The sequence below is a fragment of the Sorex araneus genome, chromosome X (assembly GCF_027595985.1).
Source record: "Sorex araneus isolate mSorAra2 chromosome X, mSorAra2.pri, whole genome shotgun sequence".
In the NCBI taxonomy this organism is placed as follows: Eukaryota; Metazoa; Chordata; class Mammalia; order Eulipotyphla; family Soricidae; genus Sorex; species Sorex araneus.
The window spans coordinates 290,604,090-290,618,754 of record NC_073313.1 but is presented as its reverse complement, the minus strand read 5'-3'; positions in this window follow the sequence as shown (position 1 = coordinate 290,618,754).

The window sequence follows — 14,665 nt, the reverse complement described above, 5'->3', positions numbered from 1 at the left end:
GACCAAGCTCCCGAACATCTCTTCTCTCTCTCCAACTCTGATCTTACACTTTAAATGCACTTTAAATTTCATTTCTCATAGAAAATATTTAAAATATGAATTATAATTTTTATTTTATTACAATTTTTACTGACACATTGTATATTTGAGGCTTAGCATGAGGCGACTTACTTAAATTTGCCAGTAAATCCAATAGCCAGGAGTCGGGCTGAGCATTTGTTTCTGTGTCTCATTCCGGAGACCCCCGGTCCTCCAGTGCATCAATCAAGTGCATTACTCCTGTTTCAATTTCAGGTAGTGGGATCATGAAATGACATGTCAACTCACATGGTAGTGAAGGTAGATGGGTTGGAGGTAGAGAAATGTGCTAAAGAGGATACTGTTAAAGGTTTCCCCTACCATCCTAATGTCAGTAATAGAGATTTGGGAGACGTTTGTCACCAAGCTAATGTTGACTGACCTAAACATGTATAGTAAATCAATTCACATTTAAAGGTATTTCAAAAGTGGACAAAACTATTGTGTCTCAAGTCTACATTCCAGAGGTCACAATTTCACTTACAGTTTATCTCCCCCCACCCCCACTGTTTTATTATTTACTGATTGTAAGTGAGAAAAATGTTTCTTCTTGAGATAATCTCAAGACTATTCAACAAATGCCTTTTCATTCCCAATTATGTGGAGTAAACAAATAGAACAAATACATTCACATATACATAGTTAGTTTTCTCCATGTACAGGGGATTTTTATAATTGCTTAACGATGAAAAAAGTGTTTCTTATTTCAGAATGAACAGAAATATCCAAAAATTTCAGAAACCATGTCTTTGGAAAAGATTCAAATTTGTTGCATATTTTTAAAATTTTAAGCATAATATAATTATAAAGTGAACTTAAACAATAGCTTTGTTCTCTTGGTTCATCAATCCAATTATTTGGAAGGTTATTTTGAAAAGGTATAGGTAAAGTGGGTAGTGGTTGAGTTCAAATTTTGATGCATTTAATAGCTTCCTCCATGTTTAAAAAAATTCTTGTGACATTTCCACTGTATAGGTTTTTTTTTCTTTGCTTTGGGTCACACCTGGCAATGTTAAGGGGTTACTCCTGGCTCTGCATTCAAGAATTACTCCTGGTGGTACTCGGGGAACCATATGTGTGCAAGGTAAATGTCATAACTGCTGTACTATATCACTGTGGCCCCTCTTCCATAAAGTTTTTATTTTGTTCTCTCCCACCCACCACACATACACCTCTATTTCTTTTGGAGGAGAGCCACACCAAATGATTGTTTTTACTCCTCAATGTCAAGTTTTAAGGGAAGAAACTTCCCAACTCTGTGTAGCTGTTGCCTGCCTGTTTACACAGAAACAGCTATACAGCTTGTCCAATAAGTCACTCTCCCTGCTTTATTTATCATTTTTGTTGTTTCTCCTTCAATTTTCTCATTACTTGGTACCATGCTGTTACTAGCTCAGCTTGACATAATGTCAGATTTTCCATTTCTTTGTTCTTTACCTCCTCCATAGTTTATCTCCTAGATAATAGTAAATTGTTAAGCTGTATTGCTTTAAGCAGAGATTCTGTGCTAACCTTTTGGTCAGAGAGACAAAGTGTGTCTATCTAACTAGTGACTTCCAGACTGACAGCTCATGTAAGGTCCTTCAAGGACCATGTGGCTGCTTTCACTTTTTGGAGAAAGTAGGGCACATAAAATTTATTACATGCAAAATTTGCCTTTAACCTTGAGAAACCCTTTCTACAGTTATGGGCTCCTATAATATTTTGATGTCCTGATCAGAGATAATATTTATACATATAATAAAGGAATTCATTATTGAAGATTGGGCCTCCAAACCTTTTGAGCCATGTCTATTTGAGGAAGTAAATGGTCAATCTTCTGAGTATGTTGATTATACTTACATAATACAAAAATCCTAAAATAAAATAAAGCAAGCCTCTTATATTTAAAAACTGGAATCCTTTTCATTCATGTAGTAAATAACAAGATTTGGGGATGTCTATTATGGAATGGAGGCATTGTGTCCTCTGCTCTTGCTCTCGAAGGAAAGAATTCAGTCAAGAGACTCAGAGTGAGATGGAGTGAGAGGAATTTTATTGCAAAGCAAAATTGAAATACAAGACATTCCTAAAATTGTGGAGAGGGCTAATTTAAAAATGGGCGGCCCTGCAAATTTGTACTGTGTAGACTGTTATTTGCTTTGCTCTTTCTCTGTTCTTATTCTTGGGCATCCCTTTGAGCATTTGCCTCACTCTGCTGCTTAGTGATCTCTGATTCTTGTTTTTACACACACACACACACACACACACACACACACAAACACATACACCCCTGTGTGTGAACAACCTCTTCAATTCTTTCTGGGCATGGAGAATCTGCCAGTAAGCAAGCTTTTGGAGCTCCATTCTGCTCCTCACAAGTCTATTTTCCGGTACTGGTTTTTAGCCTTTGTATACATGTGGCCTGCCATCTATCTGTGTGCTAGTACCCAGACCATCACTTACAGTCACTGCAGTAGATCCATGGTTTTCAATCTGTTTGTACCTGTGGCCCCTCATTGGCCATGGACTTGGACCAGCAGTTGGAAGCCAGTTTTATGCTCTCACAGCTAGCTGGCTCTCCCCCTTTCTCTTCTGCCTGGTCACCCACCATTGCCACAGATGCAAGAAGGGGGAGTGTTGAAAACAACAGATCTCCGGAGGGTAGCAATGCCCTAGGAATCTGTTCATCTGCAGTTTATCCTGCCCACGGACATTTCTTGCCCTCAGAAAAGAGCCAACCACAGACTAACAGAGAAGGCGACCTGGAGCCTACTGTGCTCCCTATTCTCGGCCCCCCCCCCACCCCCGCTCTCAATGCCACCTTGTCTGCTCAACCTACAGACCTCTGGCCTCCAGAGAGCCAGAGGATCGCCGCACCCAAAAGACTCTTCTCTCCTGCTGCAGAGCCAAGCACCAGGGGGTTGGTGGTGGTGTGTATGGGGCAGTGGGCTCTTTACTGCCGGTTTAACTCCTTCTCTCCTGCTCAAGCCTGCCCGCGTACTGGCTGTCTCAAGCTTCATGGCACTCGTGATTTCAAAATGGTAACCCAAGAATGTTACGTTGTATTGAAACACTTGATATATAAAATGGTCAATGATATTTATTGGTAACAAAGTCATAGTGTTAATTTGAAAGTGGGGAATTGATTTCACTCTTGTAATTTAAAAAATGATAAATTTCAGGTATAAAATAATAAAAGAATATGACTTTCTCTCCATGGAGTCCCAAGGACTCTCTCATGGAATCCTTGCATTATATCCATGGACTTCTTATAATTAGCATGAACACTGCTGAGAACCACTCCCACTTAAGGTGATCTACAGTATTGTTTTCACCTAGGTACAACATTTTAAACTAAGATCTTTAGTGAGAAAAATGTTTTACCAAACAAATTATAATAATGTGTTTTCTATAATTTTTATTTTCTTCTATACATACCTGCAGTAATAGTATATGTCTTAACAAAAATTATAATGCTTTCCAAGCATTTTTTTTTTTGCTTCTGCCTTATGGGCTGCTGTTTACTTTTTCAGCTACTCATGGGCACCAGTAGTTTTGAAATCTCTGCACATTTTTATCATCTTTCTTTTCACTTTATCACACACCATTTGAGTTCCAATGGCAGTAGTCAGCACCCATTCCCTTCTGAAAAAGGGAATTTTGCCACTATTGTCCTTAAAGCTCGTCCAAGGCTCCATCTCTGCCCTTACCTTCCAGCAGAGTTGGCTTAGAAATGAGGGTTGGAGACCTAGAAGAGCAAGACCCAGCATGTCTTTTGTAGCAGAAAGTTGACCTTTTCTAATACAGCTCAACTGCACCCATGGATTAGCTCTCAGCTTTCATACTTTCTTCTAGAAGGATGTTTTATTATAACTTTTAAATTGAGTTTTTAAGTAGGACAGCTTTAATTCTTTTTTCTTTTTGGGTCACACCCAGCAATGCTCAGGGGTTACTCCTGGCTCTGCACTTAGGAATTATTTCTGGTGGTGTTTGGGGGACCATATGGGATGCCTGGGATCTAACCCAGGCTGGCTGTGTGCAAGGCAAACACCCTACCCGCTGTAAAATAGCTCCAGCCTCTGACAGTTTTAATTTTAGAAGTAAAATTCACTTTGAGGATTTGGGAATATTGGCACTTTTCTTTTACTATGTTCTCATGGAATTACAACAATAGCAAAATGGTTTGCAAGTCAATTATCTAGTTTTGTAAGTTAAGGATGCCTGCAGTTCACTTTCATTTGTTTGAGTCTAAATACTCATATTTGAGCCAATTCTTAAAAATTGTATCTCTGAGTTCATGTGTGCTAGAATAGAGACCTCAAATTTTAGAAACTCCTAAAATTTTGCAAGAAAAATAGATCACCACAGTTGCTGACTCAGCAAGTCTGAGTCAGGTGGGAGCCTGCAATGGGTGGGAGCAGCAAACCTGCATTCCTGGCAGTGTGTTAGGCAACACACACCTCTGTCCAGAAGCAGACCATGGAGCCTACTGGTTAGAGTTTAAGTCACAGAGCTAACATTGCTGCTAATCTGTTTATTTCTAATATAATTTGAATCTCAAATTTTAAACAGCATGAAAATCTTACTTTCTATAAGCAAATATATACTTTATGTATTTTCTTTCCTCCCAAATTTCATTTTATTAAATCACCATGAGTTACAAAGTCACTTATAGTTGGCTTTTTGCCAATGTTCCATCACGGATCCAGTAACCCACATCAGCTTCCTTCCACCAGTGTTCCCAGCTTCCCTCAGCCCCGCCTGCCATCTTCACAGACATATTTTAAGTTGGTTATTAAAGTTTGGGTCTCGTGATTTCAGTGGTTTAGGTATTTAGCTCTATCATTCCTTGACCCCACCGATATACCTGAATCCCTTTGACTTGTGCCCATTGCTTCTCATCTCTCTCTCCCCCTCCCTCTCCCTCTGTTTCTTTCCTTCTTCTCCCTGTACTGTGGGGTCACAGGTGATACAGCCATCCCCTTTAAGTAAACCATTGCATTTTCTGATCTAGTTACTTTAAATACCACATGTAAGTGATATTATCCTATGTCCCTCTTCTTCCGTCTTACATAGTGTGTAAATTTTAAACATTACTCCCTTAGTAGAGGTAAGATTAAATGTGGGGGTTGTAAGATCCAGGGTCAGTTATAATGCAATATAAAACAGTTATGTGTTTCATAGCTGCTCTTAGACATTTTATGTATACAAAGTATGGATATATATAAAAGATATCCATATATGGATATATATGTAAAGATATCCATGTTATAAAGGAAATTTATATCAATGGGAAGTAAAATGGGCTTATATTTATAGATTTAGTCCAGTGACACCAACCTGTTTACTTCTTTTCAATCAATTTTACTCCTAGCCATTCTTTTGGCTTTTGTGCCATATTGTTTTAGGTGATACTTTTCCACACTTTTGAAGATGAAATTTCCATGAAGTTTGTTAACTTGTTAGTTTGAAATTGGTTAGTGTTTTTATTTTTGTTTTTTGAAGGTGCTATTGATAAATGACTCCCAGTGTGTGCCTGCTGCAAAGGTGGGAAAATGTAATCAATTTTATAGTTGTGCTAAGTGTTCAGCTCAGGCATCTGCTTATACTTCACAGATGTGTGAATTGAATTGAATGGGGGGAGATTCTGGTGCAAATCACCACTCCTTGCCAGTCTTGGTTCAGGAGCTATCTGGGCAGGGATTGCTTCTCCTTGAGTGAAAAGTGAAGTTGAAGCCATAACATGCTTCCTCCTGCCCCCCTCCCCCTCCCCCAGTTGCCTTTCATATATTTACTTAAAAACAAATTCCTTTTGACCACAGTGCTAGTATCTTAATTCAGCTGTCTTCCTGAAAAATGTTTGGCATAATTTATGCAAATTAAGGGGCAAGTAGCTTTGTTCCAGTATTGATTGAGCTTTTGCTTTCTCTGAAGCATTTACACAACTGGGGAAAAAGAATGGCACCAAAGAATGAGTCTGTCTATAGACAATGACAATCTTGAATTCAAAACCCAATGGTGTCATTTGTTAATTATGCTACCTTGGACAAGTGGTCAGTTTCTTTGTTTCAGGTAGAAAATCTGCAGGGCTGTGAGGGATCAGAAACAAGATGGGAAACAGCTGGTACCCAGTAAACAACCTATAAATGGAAGTTATTATAGGCAGAATTTCTTAAAGTTGCTCATGAATATCAAACTTTGACTCATTCATTTGCAGAAGTACAGCTGCTATATTTATTTAAACTGAAAGAAAATCCCAAACTCTGAATAATGTTTTTTCAGAGGACAGCCTTTGTACTTCTGACTAAATTTTTATTCAAGGTGATATTTGCTTATTTGTCCTTGCTTTTGGCTTCTGTGTATATTGATTGGTTTGTTGAAGTTAAATTGCTTTTACAATTTTATCCAAGTTTTTAAAGAACATTAAGTATACAATAGTTACAGGTATGTCTGTTACTAGTCTCCCAAATGTTAAGAATCCCTACTGTTAATAGCACACAGTACTGAATCAATAAATATTAGTGATTATTCTTAGTAATGATAATAATTTGACATTTCATTATACATGCTTCCAGATGTTACATGTCTTAAAATGAAAGTGCTGTTTTTTATGACCAGCACTTGTCTGAGTCATAGTAAGTTAAATTATCCTTACATATATATATCATAAAGAGCTGTTTGTCTTTTTATTCCTTATGGATTCCTGGTCAGTCAGACCATAAAAAAGCCCCTTTTTTCATAACTCCAAGTAATCCCACTCATATTGCCACCTCATAAGTGCTTCTTTATCTTCTGTTAGATAATACCTTGAAGTATTAAGGCAACCCAAGGTGTAAAAAACTAAGCACGCTGACAGGCCTGTGCACTCGTGGGCTCTCCAGGCGGCTCTGTCTCACCGCCCACATTTGGTGCTCTGGAACCACTGTGTATGGGTTGGATCAGGATGGCGGTTGGCCAAGGGCAGGCGACGGAAGGAAGAACGAGGACCAAGCTGGCTGCTGATTAGTTACCGTTTATTCAATCTTCCATCTTTCTCATCTCCTTCACTCCTAGCTCCTTCCTCTCTCTGGATCTACTGCAGCCTCTCTGGATTCTCTTGTCTCTCTCCTCCCTCTTTCTCTCTCCCCCTTGCCCCTAGGCTACACACAGCCAGGTAGCAAAACCATCATAAGAAAGCCCTTCCTGAGGGCCAGGCATTCCAAAGCCCTTCCTGACTCTTCAGGTTATTTTCCTTTCCTTAGTCCAAACACTCATTAACATCTTAATACTAGTTATTTTTGTATGGACATAGCAAGAGATACATTAAGTCTTGCAAGGCAGCTCTCCTGGCAACATCTTGCCACAGACTCAGACTACAGCACTCTGGCCAGATTAATCCTTCCTCATCCTAGCAGGGTCCAAATCTAGTTATCACTGTTTGGATCATGACAGCATTTGTCCATGACCAAGCTCTTAACTTATAGTTAAGCATTAGGCGCTTTGGCCAGGCCCATCTCGATGCCAGGGTAACATACAACTCACTGCTTGCCCTGGGTCCATCCCATTCCTCGTCGGGACCCTGCTTTTGGGGGTGCTAGGAAGTAAGAGCAGCTGAGGCTTAGGTTGAGAGAACAGATACCCAGGAGGAAAATGTCATGTAGAGTCAAATGACTCCCAGGTTACAAAAGCATAGCATTTGCTAAGTCTTCCTGTGTTCATACAAAAAGGACATGGCTCTGAATAAGCTATGCAAAGGACTCAAGGAGAAGAGAAAAACAATATATACAAGTCAACAGAACACTAAGAAAGAAGCTACAAATAAACTCAGAGGAATGGGAGCACTGTGATGGGAGTAACCCAATAAACTTAAACTACCTGAGGTTATGTTATCCTACACCAAGGCTTGACATTTGTCAATCAAATTCTGATTATACTTAAAAGAGAGGGACTTTGAAAGTTTGATATTTGGCACTACATTGTGATTCTCTGAGCACTGCAAAGGATTATTCTTAAGTACAGAGTTAGGAATATATCCTGGGCACTACAAAAAAAACCATATGCTAAAAAAATCTAAAATGATAGACAGATATATTTTATTAATATAGGTCACTTATTCTTTATTATATTTATAGGGCACATAAATTAAATATTGGGCAGAAGTTAAATAGGACCTCAGTTAAGAATGTTGTTAAGAATGTTGCTTGGCTCCTTAAAGACTATGATCCTGGAGGGCTACTAGTCACTTTTGGCACCCAGCGGCTTCTTATAGAAATGCACCTAGACTGTGAACTGAGCTACAACCCTATGCTGCCCCGGGAGGGAAAAGGTTTTTCTCTCTTGACCATTTCTTTTTTTTAAAAAAAAATTTATTCTTTTATTGAATCACTGTATGGAAAGTTACAAAGCTTTCAGGTTTAAGTCTCAGTTACACAATGCTCGAACACCAATCCCTTCACCAGTGCACATATTCCACCACCAAGAATCACAATATACCTCCCCCCCCACCTCCCCAGCCCCCCACCCCGCCTGTGTAACTGATAAATTTCACTTTACTTTCACTTTACTTTGATTACATTCAATATTTCAACAAAAAACCTCACTATTATTATTTGGAGTTTCTCCCCCCTAAAGTGGGACCTGCTGAAAAGGAAGCATTTGATAATTTGTTTTCCATTGCTTAAAATGGAGATATGAGGTCAAGCAGCCGCACGGTTTTGGATTTCTGTATTTTAGTATTTTAGTAACTAAGTCCAGAGAAATATCTGCCAGAAATTGCATCATTGCAAGCTTCTACCTCTCAGCTACTTTATATTCCACATATGAGGGCAACCTTTCTATGTTTGTCTCTTTCTTTCTGACTCATTTCACTCAACATGACACTCTCCATGTTGTTCCACTTATATGCAAATTTCATGACTTCAAAGGGACTCTCCTTCACTGCTGGTGGGAATGCCAACTGGTTCAGCCCTTTTGGAAAACAATATGGACAATTCTCAAAAAATTAGAAATTGAACTTCCATTTGACCCAGCAACACCACTCCTGGGAATATATCACAGAGAGGCAAAAAGGTATAGTAGAAATGACATCTGCATTTCTATTCCATTGCAGCACTGTTTGCAATAGCCACAATATGGAAAAAACCAGAGTGCCCACAAACAGATGACTGGTTAAAGAAACTCTGGTACATCTACACAATGGAATACTATGTAGCTGTCTCGACCATTTCTTTCTGCGGGGGTGGCACCCACGTGGCAACCACCATCTTCTAGAACCCACTACCCAGAGATACTAGTTTGCAATGACATGGCGCGCAGGAGATCTTGGGATGGGGGTGTTACCGGCATGCTCTCTGCCCAGATGAGATCTGGAGCAGCCTCACACGATACAGTGAATTGCGCTAAAATATCAGAAATCCAAAACCACGTGGCTGCAATAGTGGCCAAAGAGCTCATATATTCTTCACTCTCAGCAATGGAAAACAAATTACCAAATGATACCTTTTCAGCAGGTTTGATTGTTGGTTGAAAATTCTAAATAATAATAGTATTCTGTTGAAATTAAAAAAAAAGAATGTTGCTCAAAATGGGGTCAAAAGAATAGAAAGGGGTGGATAGCAAATTGGGCAAAAGAGACCCCAGTCTGTGGTTAAGGGTGAAACTAGAATTCTTCTGCCAAAAATAAGGTGATATCCACATATTTTGATATAAAGACTATGGGTAAAAAAACCTATATAATGTTTTGAACTAGTCTTTAATTTGAAATTGTGTTTTTTTTTTTCTTATAGCCAAATATAAGAAAGGCTGGAGCAGTAGCACAGTAGGTAGGGCCAACCCAGTTTCGATTCCTCCGTCCCTCTCAGAGAGCCTGGCAAGTTACTAAGAGTATCCTGCCTGCACGGCAGAGCCCGGCAAACTACCTGTAGCATATTTGATATGCCAAAAACAGTAACAATAAGTCTCACAATGAGGACGTTACTGGTGCCCGCTTGAGCAAATCGATGAGTAACGGGATGACAGTGATACGGTGATAGCCAACTAGTATTCCATTTTGTATTTGTATTATAGTTTCTTTAGGTAGTCATCTATTTTTAAACATGGGCTGTTTCCACCTTTGGCTATCATGAACAGTATTTTAAATCCTGGTACCTAAAATTAATAATGATATTATTCAATAACAAAAGTGAATCATTTTCCTGATTTTAGCCTGGAATCCCCCTGCTCTGGTTATAACATAAAATACTACTCAGGATTAATAAATGAAGCTTTGGCTTTTGCAATTAAATCAAATGTGAAGGAGAAAGACAAATATTGAATGATCTCATGACTTCATGAGACTGGACAAAACCAATGGAAGCAAACCCAGGGATTTGGACTGCAGATTCGTGTGTGATGAACAGGACTGGCGAGGGGCTCACGAGGGTTCAAGAAGAGAGGCCCACTGAATTGTGGTGGAGTGAGGATGTTGGCATTCTTGTTGTGGTTGTGGTGGGTAACAAATTCTCTGCAGAGGTGGGAAATTATAGTTCTAAAATGTATAAACAGCCATGTAAACTAATGTTATCTCAATAAAAAATAAAAGGTCAGGGACTTTAAAAACTACATGTTCTATAACTGTCGAAGACTGTTTCCTAGTAATGTTAACAGAAGGCAAATGCCATATGTCCCTGCACATTGATGAAGAAGTTTGGACCAATATTTGCTTAAATTTAGAACACTGACTCATCTTGGCTCAGCATTATACTTTTCTTGCAAACAAGAAAATGGGCTAAGAAGCAGATGGGTGCAAACTAGATCAAGAGCATTTATCTTCAAAATAAATGACTCAGGGCATATATTTTCTTGCTGGACACATAGTTAAATTAAACTATTACTGAGTATTATTGGACATTTTCCATGGATAAGAAGACATCTTTTCATGCCTGTCAAATTTAACAGTTTTCTGTACCTAGAATCCACTTTGCTTGGTCCAAATTCTTATTTTCACTTAGTAATTTAACAAAAAAGTAGAATAATAAATAGGTTCAAACTCACATGATTTGCCATCATTTTGACAGAAATATTTCAATAGCTCCCTTAGAAGTTCCTAACAAGCAAGAGTTTCTTTGTTGAATTAAAATTTTTGGCTTTGAGACACTTATTGTTTTGTACTTTCACAGATTAGGTTAATAGTGGTTGAAAATGGATCTGTAATCATTTGTAATTCATTTTCTCTGTTTTCTCCCTAAAAATTATGTTCATATGTACAAGTAATTATATGAATAAGTAATTGAAGTATTAATTAAACATTTATTATTTTGTTATTAATTATTATTTGTCTCACCACCAGACATTGAGATAGAATTTTCAGATTTAGCTAAAACAGGAGACACAGTTAACTTATACTCCCTGATCAACAACAAGTAATTATTTAGTATCTTGAAAATATAAAAAAAATTTTATCCTAAAAATCTGTTGGGATATAATTATGCTAAAATAATATTTGGTGTTTACTAGACATTTAAATTTATATATAAACAAAAATCATGGTCTAACAAGTACAGTTTTGTGAGATACTATGCTTAAAATGTTTATACTATTTAAATATATACTATTATACAAATATGTAATATACTATTATTAAACATACACTATACAAATATACTATTCAAATTATACCATTTTGTTACACTAAGTTTAAATATTTATATAAATTTATAGGAATCTATAGATATTAAACTATTAAAAATTTTAGGTGCAAGGAAATTGTTAGTACCTCATTAGTGAATCAGTTTTGGTTGCCTGTTTACTCTTATACTTTGTTGCTAGATAGGCAAAATTTGGGTTGAGTAAAATTTATTTTTAATGAGAGCATAGAAGTATGCTTTTGCTGCAAGGAATATGCTTTCTTAAATTAATCATGGTCAGAAAAAATTTTGACAATTGTTTATTCCCTATTTTAATTACAATGTAATAGTTTCATTTTAAGTTTTATGGTATGTGGAAGTTAGAGATAAGGGAAAAAAGGAAGTGGAAAGAAAGAATGTGGAAGGATGGAGGGAAGATGGAAGGAATTAATACCCACCTATTTCATCATCTAGAGATAGATGGAATTAATACAATATACTCATCATCCAGAGAAAACTAACTGTGAAGATATTTTTGTTCTCTTCTTCCTCTGAGGTTAGGATAGCTTTCTTTAGCATAACTTTCTCCACTCCCAATATTTTATGGATTAGCAAAACACTTAACTTATTGTGCAATAATTTGTCTTTGCCTATCTCTCTGTCTCCCTTAGAGTGCTGAATTCGAGAAATCAGGAGCAAGATTTTTGATTTTTATTCCCATAGTTCCTGGCACACAGATTAAACCATGCAAAATTGCTTGAATTAACTTGAGAATGAAACTTAATTCTATGCTATTATTGTAAAATCTAGTTTGTAAATTTAAGGTTTTAAACTTAAAGAAACATCTGTAAATATTGGTCATATACATACATATACCTTGGAAGAGTGGCACTTTTGCAACCAAGTCAGGTTGATTTCTTAAAAACATTATTGATCTTTTAAAAAAGGGGCCTCCCTCAATTTCTGGGTTGAGTTTCATTTTGAAAGTTGTTAAGGTCGAGATAGGTTAATATATTCAGATGGGATTGAAGTAACAGATGCGTTGCTATTTCCAGTGCAGAGTTGTTGAGAAAGCAGGAGAGGAGAGCTTAATTTGTACAATGCTTTGTCATCTTTGCAGTTCATCACTATCAGGCTGACACAGGCAAGTGTTTATCAATGACTTCTATTGACTGACACTGACCTTGTTACAACCGTGGGTTTTTTTGACATCAGTCAGTTTGACACATGGCACCAGGCTTCATGTGCTGCTGACTTGAATGTATTGTGAGTTCTATGGCGTTAGTAGAGCAATTCCTTGTCACTGTCACTACATCAAGCCTTTGACATCAATGATGTGCTATATTCTCTTTTCCATGTTTTCATTTGTAGTAATGTTCTAGTTGTATGATTGTTTTTAATGGAAGCAGGCAACAGATGTAAAATTAGCCATGGACTGATGCATGATCCACTTTGGGACTGTTCCAAGAACAGCGTAGTTTGCTGTAACTTTATATAACAAAAAAATTATTTAAGTAAATTTTAGGTTGAAGTGAGTAGTATGGTTTTAAGGAATGTGCGTGCAAGCTTTGACTCTCTTTGAAAGTTGAACTAGAGATTTTATACTTTTTTAAAACTTTAAAATGTAAGTAGGAAGAACTTGGGAATGTAAAAATGTTATGATTTGAATAATAATTTTATAAAAGGTTTCAAAATGCAACGTTAATTTCTTAAAAATTCTTAGGATGTTATGCATTAGGTTGAAAAAATATAGATGTTGCCCTTTTTATTTTTCCCTTGCCCTTTCATTAACTTCTTATCCTTCCTCACCTTCTCCCTCTTCTGTTCCTCCTCCACTCCACTGTCTCCTAGCCTGACATCTATATTTCCCGATATAACTTTGGACTCCACTTATTAAGTTTAATTATATTTTTGATTTCCAATAGTATCCCTTGAAACAAAAATTATCCATAATTATTACAGGGGCAACAATGCTGTTTATAATACTTATGTAATTGCATTTACTGTTGGGTGTGGCAAGTCTATGAAAATGGAATAAATGGGTACTGAGTGTTCTGGCAGATTTTATTTGTGAGCCATTGCTCATGCAGTCAGGGTCACATTACTTAGATATAAGTGAAATTAGACAGCAGGGAGAGAGAGGATTTTCTAATCCACCATAATGCCTTTAAGAGTGATTTGATTATTTTTCTATATATTTTGGCCAGTGCATATGTCTACATGATTATTGGGAACTTTTTAAAATTGGGAAATTTTTAATATTTGCATTAACAAGGAGAAAAAGAATACCCTTTCATTTGTAAATTATGTCATTTTTTCTTTTAAAATTCTTCCAGTAAGAAAGAATAATGCATTTCCATTGCACTTTTTTTTTGTTTTAGCTTGCTTCCCCAGGGTGGAAAAGTTTCAACTGTTTTCAATATATTTAGGTTATTGTAATGGCCTTTGAATCCCAGAGTCAAGAGAATAGTTGCATAGTGAATTTTTATTCCAGAAATGCATTCGTTGTGAATTTCTATTAAAATTGATTTTGCACATTTATTTCTGATCTCAAATATAAGACAGAAGAGGTTCTTTGGATGCTATCAGGAGTTACTTAGAAATATACTCAAATTGTGTAGCAAACATTCACTTTTTAGTAGATCCATTGCATGAATAGATTTGATTCGAAAGTTACTGAGAGCTTATCATCTAGATAACTTTTCACTAGGAATTATACTCATGGAATACCTTTCATTTTAATAGATCATAAGCTTCAAGACGGGAGGTCCCTTGAATGGATCAAGATAGGAACACGGTCAGTTAGCAGAGAGTTATATCTTACCATACTGCTTTATCCTGCTAAATGCAAAGTTTCTTACTGGCTGTTGTCCCTAGTGGCATGTATATAGTATGTGTATTTATCAAATTTTTTTGAATTTTCTCATATAGATTTTAAACTGAATACTTTGTTAGATTTATACCTATTATGTCACGTTTGGGGGTGCTAATTTAAATGCCTCTGTGTTTTAAATTCCAAACTA